The sequence below is a fragment of the Lipotes vexillifer genome, unplaced genomic scaffold, assembly GCF_000442215.2.
Source record: "Lipotes vexillifer unplaced genomic scaffold, Lipotes_vexillifer_v1.1 scaffold1790, whole genome shotgun sequence".
Taxonomy (NCBI): domain Eukaryota; kingdom Metazoa; phylum Chordata; class Mammalia; order Artiodactyla; family Lipotidae; genus Lipotes; species Lipotes vexillifer.
The window spans coordinates 107,388-115,885 of record NW_006786545.1 but is presented as its reverse complement, the minus strand read 5'-3'; positions in this window follow the sequence as shown (position 1 = coordinate 115,885).

Sequence of the window (8,498 nt, the reverse complement as noted above, 5' to 3'; positions counted from 1 at the left end):
GAATGCCGTGAACAGCTCTATGCCCACACAGAGTTAATAACTTAGATGAAATGAACCAATTTATTGGAAGTCACAACTTATGAACATTCACTCAATGAGAAAGAGGCAACCTGAAAGTGTTATATTCATGAAAAGAAATTGAATTAGTAGTTTAAAACCTTCCAAAAGAAAGAAAGAAAGAAAGAAAATACCCGGCCCAGATGGTTTTCCTTGTGTATTCTATCAGAAACTTAAGGAAGACATAATACCAATTTGACACAATCTCTTCCAGAAAATAGAAGAGGAAACACTGCCCAATGCATCTTATGAGGCCAGCATTACCCTAATACCAAATTAAGAAGACATTTCGGGAAAAGAAAACCACATACCACCATTTCTCATGAACACAGATGTCAAAGTTCTCAATAAAATACTAGCAATTGAATCCAGCAATACATAAAAAGATTGTAATGCATTGTAACCAAGTGGAGCTCATTCCTGGAATGTGAAGCTGTTTCAATATTAATAAATCAATCAGTGTAATTCATCATATTAATAGACTGAATAGGAAAAACAATTTGATTATATTAACATATGCAGACATGCATACAACAAAGTTCTACACCTTTCATGATAAAAACTCTCAAAAATCTAGGAATAGAAGGGAATTTTATTATCCTAATAAAGGGTATGTATGAAAAACCCATAGCTAACCTCATGCTTAATGGAGAGAGACTGGATGCTTTCTGTCTAAGACAGGGAACAAACAAGGAGGTCTTCTCTCACCACTCCTATTCAACATTGTACTGGAAGTTCTAGCTAGTGCAATAAAACGAGACAAAGGAATAAAATGTGTAGAGAGTGGAAAGGAATAGTGTCTTTATTCAAAGATCTATGATTATCTATAGAAAACCACAGATAATTTACAAAATACCCCTGAAACTAATGAGTGAATATACAAAGATTGTAGGATACAACACAATATACAAAAGTCAAATGCCTTCCTATATACCAGCAATGAATAATTGAAATTAGATTTTTTAGAAAAACAGTACTTATAATAGCACCCAAAAGTGACATGCTAAGGTATTTGTTTAATAAAATATGTGTGGGATCTGTGCACAGAAACTATAAAATACTGATGAAAGAAATCAAAGTAGATCTAAAGAAATTGAGAGATAGTCCACGTTAACGGATTAGAAGACTCAACATTGTAAAGATGCCAGTTCTTCTCAAGTTGATCTGTAGATTCAACATAATCTGAATTAAACACCTAGCAAGGCTTTTTTTTTGGGGGGGGGGGTGGTAGATATTGGTAAGTTGATTCTAAAACTTACATGGCAAGCAAAAGACCTATAGTAGCCAAAGCAGTTCTGAAAAAGGAGAACATAGTTGGAACATACATATTACCCCATTTCAAGCCTTTCGAGAAACTGATGGTAATCATGACAGTGTGTGTGGTACTGGTGAAAAATAGGCGTATGGATCAAAGAAACAGAATGGAGAGACCAGAAATAGACCCACACAATTAGAATCAACTGATTCTTGACAAAGGCACAAAGGCAATTTAATGGAGAAAGATTGACTTTTCAACAAATGGAGCTGGAACAATTAGAGATACATATGCAAAAAACAAAACAAAATACAAAACAAAACAAAAAGCAAATGAACCTAGACAGAGACTTCACATCTTAAACAGTAAAGAACTCGAAATGGATCAAAGAGCTAAATGTAAAATGCAAAACTTTTTTCTTTCTAAATAAGGAGTCAAGCCCAAAATACAAAACGTTTAAACTTCTAGAAAAAAAAAAAAAAGGACAGAATTTGCATGGCTTTATATTTGGTGATTAGTTTTTGCATATAACGCCAAAAACATGATCCATGAAATGAAACATGGATAAGTTGGACTTTATTGACATTAAAAACTTTGGCTCTGTAAAAGACACTCTTAGGAAAATCAAAAGATAAGCCACGGATTGATAAAAGAACCTGTATGCCAAATACACAAAGAACTCTTAAAACTCAACAGTGAGAAGACAAACAATCCAATGTAAAATTGTGCAAAAGATCTGAACAGAAACCTCACCAAAGAAGACGTACAAATAGCAAATAAGCATGTAAAAAGAGGCCCAACATCATCTGTCATTAAGGAGTTGTAAATCAAAACAATGAGACACGACTACACACATCTTAGAATGGCTGAAATCCAAAAAACCAATACCAATTGGTTGGTATACCAATTGGCTGGGGGAACACAAAGTGGGGCAGCCACTTCGGTAGACAGTTTGGCAGTCCTTACAAAGCTGAATAAAGTCTTACCATAGAGTCCACCAGTGGTGCTCCTAACTGATTTGAAAACTTATTTACCCAACTGGTTTGAAAACTTACGTTACACAAAAACCTGTACATGAATGCTTATTCATAATCAGTTGAATAATGTTTGTTTATGTAATGTATGAATGTTTATTCATAGTCATATGAATAAAGTAGCTTTATTCATAATCAACAAAAAGTGGAAGCAACCAAGATGTCTTTTGGGAGGCTAATGGATCAACAAACTGTGGTACAGCCAGACAATAGAATACAATTCAGTGATGAAAAGGTATGCACTGTGAAGGAAAGCAGTCTGCAAAGGGTATACACTGTATGGTTCCATTTCTTTTCCACTCTGGAAAAGACCATAGAGACAGACAACAGATGAGTAGCTGCCAGAGGTTTGGGGAAGAGGTAACATGGAATAGGTGAAGCACAAGGGATTTCTTAGGCTGGTGAAACTATTCTGTGATGCTATAGTGGTGGATACACAACAATGTGCATTTGTCAGAACCTATAGAACTTTACAGCACAAGGTACAAATCCTTTTTTTTTTTTTTAAATCAACTGGTAGATCACGAACCCCAGTTGGCAGACTATGACAGAATAATCTAAACGTATTACAAATGTATGACATAACTTCACTGAAGGGGTGGGGGACAAAGGTGCTGACCTAAGTAACTTTGGAAATGAGTGGAAGTGTTAAGCCTAAAGACAAAAGGAACTACACAGCAATGTATTCTAGTTGGTAAAGTTGTTTCCGATTGTACGAGTTAATTCTGAAATCACCATACATGTGTAGTGGGTTCGAAAGAAATAAGAAATATATGGCATATGGTGGGAGCCAGGTTTCTCAGTGTTGGGGTGAGAGGATACAGGCAAGCAGGGAAGGAAGGCTAGAATGAACCCCATGGCCCTGGAGTAGAGTCAGAGACAATAGTACGAACTCACGTTTAGCTTGATATAGGTATGGATGGAGATACATACACAGATTGATATAGAAATAGCTACAGATATATGTATATACACAGGTTCATATGCATAGATATAGTACGTGCTTCTTTCCACTGAGACAGACTAGAAGCAATGACACCCCCATAGCAATAGGATACCTAGCATCCAGAACTTGGTTTATAATTCCATCGTCCAAAGAAAGGAACTAGGGCTCCTTCAAGAAATGGCAGATTCTAGAGCTGGGGAAGGAAATAGGCAAGATCAGCCTGGTGCATTTTGTAGTGCTAGAAAGTAAGGACGTGCTCAAAAATACGAAAGGATGGGGGCATGTCAAAGTGACACAAGAGCCAGCCTGAAAGAGCTGGAAAAAACTAAGCAACACAATAAATAAGGAAACATTCGATTATAACTCAAAGCATTAAATAAACATTCAAGAGTCTATACTGACATAAATAAATGATGAATCAAGAATTAAATGAAGGTGAACAAACAAATCTCCCATACAGATGAAGTCCAAATATTTTATATAGATACTCTACCCCTACAAGGAGGTAGAGTGTAGCTCCCCACCCCTTAACTGTGGGCTGTGTGTGGTGACTTCCTTCCAAAGAGGACAATAGGAAGAGGAAGAAAGTGTAGCTTTGCAGTGGAGAAACTGATAAACACTACCTTGGCCAGGCGATCGGGTCAACGTCAACACTGAAAAGTCATGTTGAGAGCATGTTCCTTTGATATGATGAAATGAAAATGGCAGTTTGCCTCTGTGATCTTCCTCCCCAGAACCCGTAACCCCCGCCCAATCTTCAGAAAACTATCAGACAAGTCCCAGCTGAGTGCCATTTGACAAAATACCTGAGCAGCCCTCCATAAAACTGTCAATGTCATCAAAAACAAGGAAAGCCTGAGAAACTATCACAGTCAAGAGTTACCTAAGGAGCCAGGACAACCCCATGTAATCCTATAGGGCTTCTGGATCAGAAAAAGGACATTAGGTAAAAACTTAGAAAATCTGAATAAGATATGGACTTCAGTGACAATAATGTATCCGTAATGGTGCATGAGTTGTGACAATTGTACTAATGTAAGATGTTAACAACAATCGGAGAAAATTGATGTGGAGTACACAAGAACTCTTTGTACTATCTTTATAATTTTTCTGTAAATCTAAAACTATTCTAAAATTAAAGGTTTATTTAAAATAAAAAAATAAGCTAGTGTAACTGTGTTCCATATGTTCCAAAGTGGCTAGGACACCTATAATGCTCTTCCCCATTTTAGACGTAAGACAACCTAGGCTTCTCGAGGTAAACCAAGTCGCCCAATACCATAGCGGTCTGTACGTGAGGAACTATGACTTCAAAGCACACCCCAGATTCCACAGCCCATGGTGTTCCTCTCTATCTGAATTACAGGAAGCCAGGTTGTAGAGAAATGCTACTGTCTTGTAAGCCCTGTTTGATTTGCATGTTTGGATCAGAAGTCGATGGTTCTGCTTCTGGTGGATTTTTTTTCTTTCTGGGTTTCGTAATCTGGAGACTTTCTGACAGATAACATTTGAAGAGATGGCAATAAAGTAAAGATCGTTGTTTTGAACAGGATGAGATTTGTAGCCTTCTGCCTGGAGGGGGAGAACTGAATGGTGATGTGGGTACAACTACAAATCGAGATCGCTTCCAGGCTGGCTCAGGACCAAGAGGTAGGACCTGGAGGCTCTACCCTCTGAGACCCACCTGGACCACTCTCCATCCAGAAGGCACCTCCAGCTCCAAAACTGTCTTCTTCCCACATCTTTCCACTCAATATATTTTTTTCAAAGGAAAGGGAGTTCATGGCCCCAAGGTCTCTCTTGACTCCAAGTACTGAATATTTCCACTTATCTTCCCTCTGTGAGTGAGTTGAGATGGGATGGAGGGAGGAGAGATGGGGAACGGTGCAAGCAGAGATTTGCCAAAGCGGGTGACTCGCCATCGTCTTTTTTCTCCTTCCCTCAGGAGACTCAGAGGAGTCAGTATGACCACGACCCCATCCTCCTCCTCGTTCACATTTCCTACAGCACTAAATGTAGCGCACCTTCAAATCACCCCAATTTACAGGTGAGCAAAGAGGATGTGAAATGACCTGTCCAAGGTCACATGGGTAAAAAGAGGGACCGAATTAAGGGGCAGCAGATGGGCAGAGGGCAGAAGCTTGAAGTATTATAAAATACATGTCTTTTGTCTCAATTTCCTCAATGAAGTAGGAACACAGGAGGGAGTAGGTGTCGTCATAAGGTTTGGGTCGATGAGGGAGCCAGCTTGTGTAAAATACCAGACATCCGGGAATGTCCTTGTCAGCATCCTCCACAGGTCAGGTGTGTGTGCAGGTGAGGCAGAGTGCAGGTGCCTCAGCAGACACTTCAGGCCCATCGACCTTCTGTCCCCATTTCGAAAGAGACAGGTGGAAGGAAATCATTTAAACCAGTTGTGTGACAAAGCCCCCAGTTGATTGATAATTTTTCACTTTTCCGGTGATTCTCTTGGCACTTGTGTAGACAGCCTGAGGCCAGGCCTCCAGACCTGTAATTACACAGACCACGAAGTCGGCGTTTTCCTTAATTACACAGGAAATGAAGGAAAGGGGGATTATTTATTTCTTCAGCCTGAATTATACAGTGTGAACTGCCCAAATCTACGAGACGTCGCCGCTCCTCTGGACTTGGCGGCCTGGATGTGTCTGTGTGAATTGCAGCGCCTTGATCAACTCCCATGCTGAGCCTACCTGGGAATTACTGCCTCTCCCTTCTCCACCAGCCAGTTTGTATTGTGAAATATTTTATTTCTTAAATGCCTTTTGGGGGGCAAATACATTACCATCCTGTGCTGAAAAATGCAATTGATCTCCCGCTCAGCATCAGCCACCTAAATTTGTTTTAACTGCCCTGGAATCGTGATTCAATGAAAGCCTAGTAATTTCACTTAAAAGGTGATTATGGCATCTCAGCTGAGTTTTGCATTCCCTTCACTCTGTACAATTACATTGTCACTTAGTAGGCATTTAAATGGAAAAGGGTGTTTATCAAGTGAATGCGAAAACATGTAATGTGCTAATTTGGCAAAAGAAAGTGTGGTTTCTATGTTAATGTACACACACTTTATATATCTGTGAACAACCGACAACTTTAAAAATATAATTTGAGGGAAGTTGAAAATGTCCGTCCATGCAGAAACAATTTCTTATCTCAGGAAGAGCTATTAGGTAGTCAGATTATTTCATGGCCCCCAAACACTGGAGGGCCTGAGTGTGACAGCCCATCAGAGCCAACTAGATGAGCATCTCACCTTGCTGCTGGGCCTTGGCCAATGAGGATCTCAATTACCACCACGATGATCAAAAGAGTAGAGGTTCTTCCTGAATTTGTTGAATTGAGTGAGCCCTGTTGTTCTTTTCAGATCCATCAGTAGTGGGGAGGTTCTCCTACCATCACCACCAACAAAAACGATGGAGCTCTGTGGAAGGCAGAATAATGGACCCCAAAGTTATCTATGTCCTAAATCCAGAACCTGTGAATATGTTACCTTACATGACTAAAGGGAATTTGCAAATACGATTAAGGTTAAAGACCTTGAGATGGGGAGATGATCCCAGACTGACTTGACTCAAATCACGAATCCTTAAAAGCAGAGAACCTTTCCTGACTGTAGTCAGAAAGAGATGTCGCAATGGAAGAAGGGTCAGAGAGATGCAATGTTGCTGGCTTTGAAGATGGAGGAATGGGCCATAAGCCAAGGAATGCAGACAGTCTCTAGAAGTTAAGAAGAGCAAAAGGAAACAGATTCTCTCCTAGAGCCTCTGGAGAGGAACACAGCCTTGCTAACACCTTGATCTCAGCCCAAAGGGACCCAAGTCAGACTTCTGACCTCCAGAACTGGAGGATAATAAATTTCTATTGGTTTAAGCCACTAAGCTTGTGCCAGTTTGTTACAGCAGCCATATAAACCAGTACGAGCTCAGATATTGATCAACAAGGACCTGGTCAGGAAGGTTATTTTCCCTTTACTAGAGGACAACAACTGCAGCATCTAGAATGAGTAAAGTGGAGTTCAGTCCAACCACCAGGATTCTGTGGTTTGGATAATGCCAAAGAAGGGCTTTGAATAAACAGGCGCACACCCAGTTGGTTGTTTGGGCATTGGACCATCAGAGCCTGCACAACTTTCCAAGGCTCACTGGTACCTTGCCCAGGCAGTTTCTGAGGCAGATATACTTCCAAGAACAGGAAAGGAAGGCTCACAGAGAGCAGGAGAGGGTGCTTCCAAATGTCTTTGGCTCAATTCAGACTATCTGAGCTTGAAAACTCCTTTAAACATTCATTTTGAGTTTTAATGGCTTAATCTTAAAGAATAGTCTCATAATATACATCATTTATGCTCCTTGAGCATGTTTTCTAATGTCTTCATTTCAAACTACTGCCTAAAGCGGTTGATGTGTATACACATGTGCGCGCGCACACACACACACACACACACACACACACACACACACACACACACACACACACACACACTATCACACACATGTGCCGACATGTCAAATTGGGTAAAAGTGATCTTGAGCTGCATTCTGTGAAGAACAGAATACAAATGAAAGAAGTCACCTAGAGCGTGGGCTTAATGGACTCTGTCATTTTCTCCAATTTTGCCCAAATGAGGTTTCCCTTTAAAAAAAATCACATTAGAAGCTCTTTCTTAAGATGTTTGTATGTGTGGTTGGACTATTCATTCTCTATTCACAGAGCCATGCTAATCTAATATGTAACAAGAGTCTAAAAGCTAATCAATAATGAAACACAGCTCTGCCTATGGAAGTACCCACGGCTCCTCGGAGAGGAAGTGACACCAGAGAGCAAGCCTCCAAGGGCAGTTCCAAGTTTATGTTTATTTTATGATGACTCAACTCCATGTGTAATTCTTTGTATTGTCACTTCCAATTATTTTTGGAACAAAAGTGCCAGGGAAATGAGTTACTCATTTCAAAAAGCACATTCATATTTGATAACTAGCTTACAGATTAGAGAGAATATGTTTACTGAAAGCAGGATTCAAAGCTCTTTCCTGGGGATCAGGCTAACTTGCTAGATGAAGGATGACAAAGCTGCATTGCCCAGATCGTCTGAAGTGAATAGTGCAGGGCTGGGCTGACTTGCCCGTGAAGGCTCTTCCCTGGGAAATAGCATTAAAGATGAGGCTTTCGGGGGCGGGGGGGGGGGGGTGTGG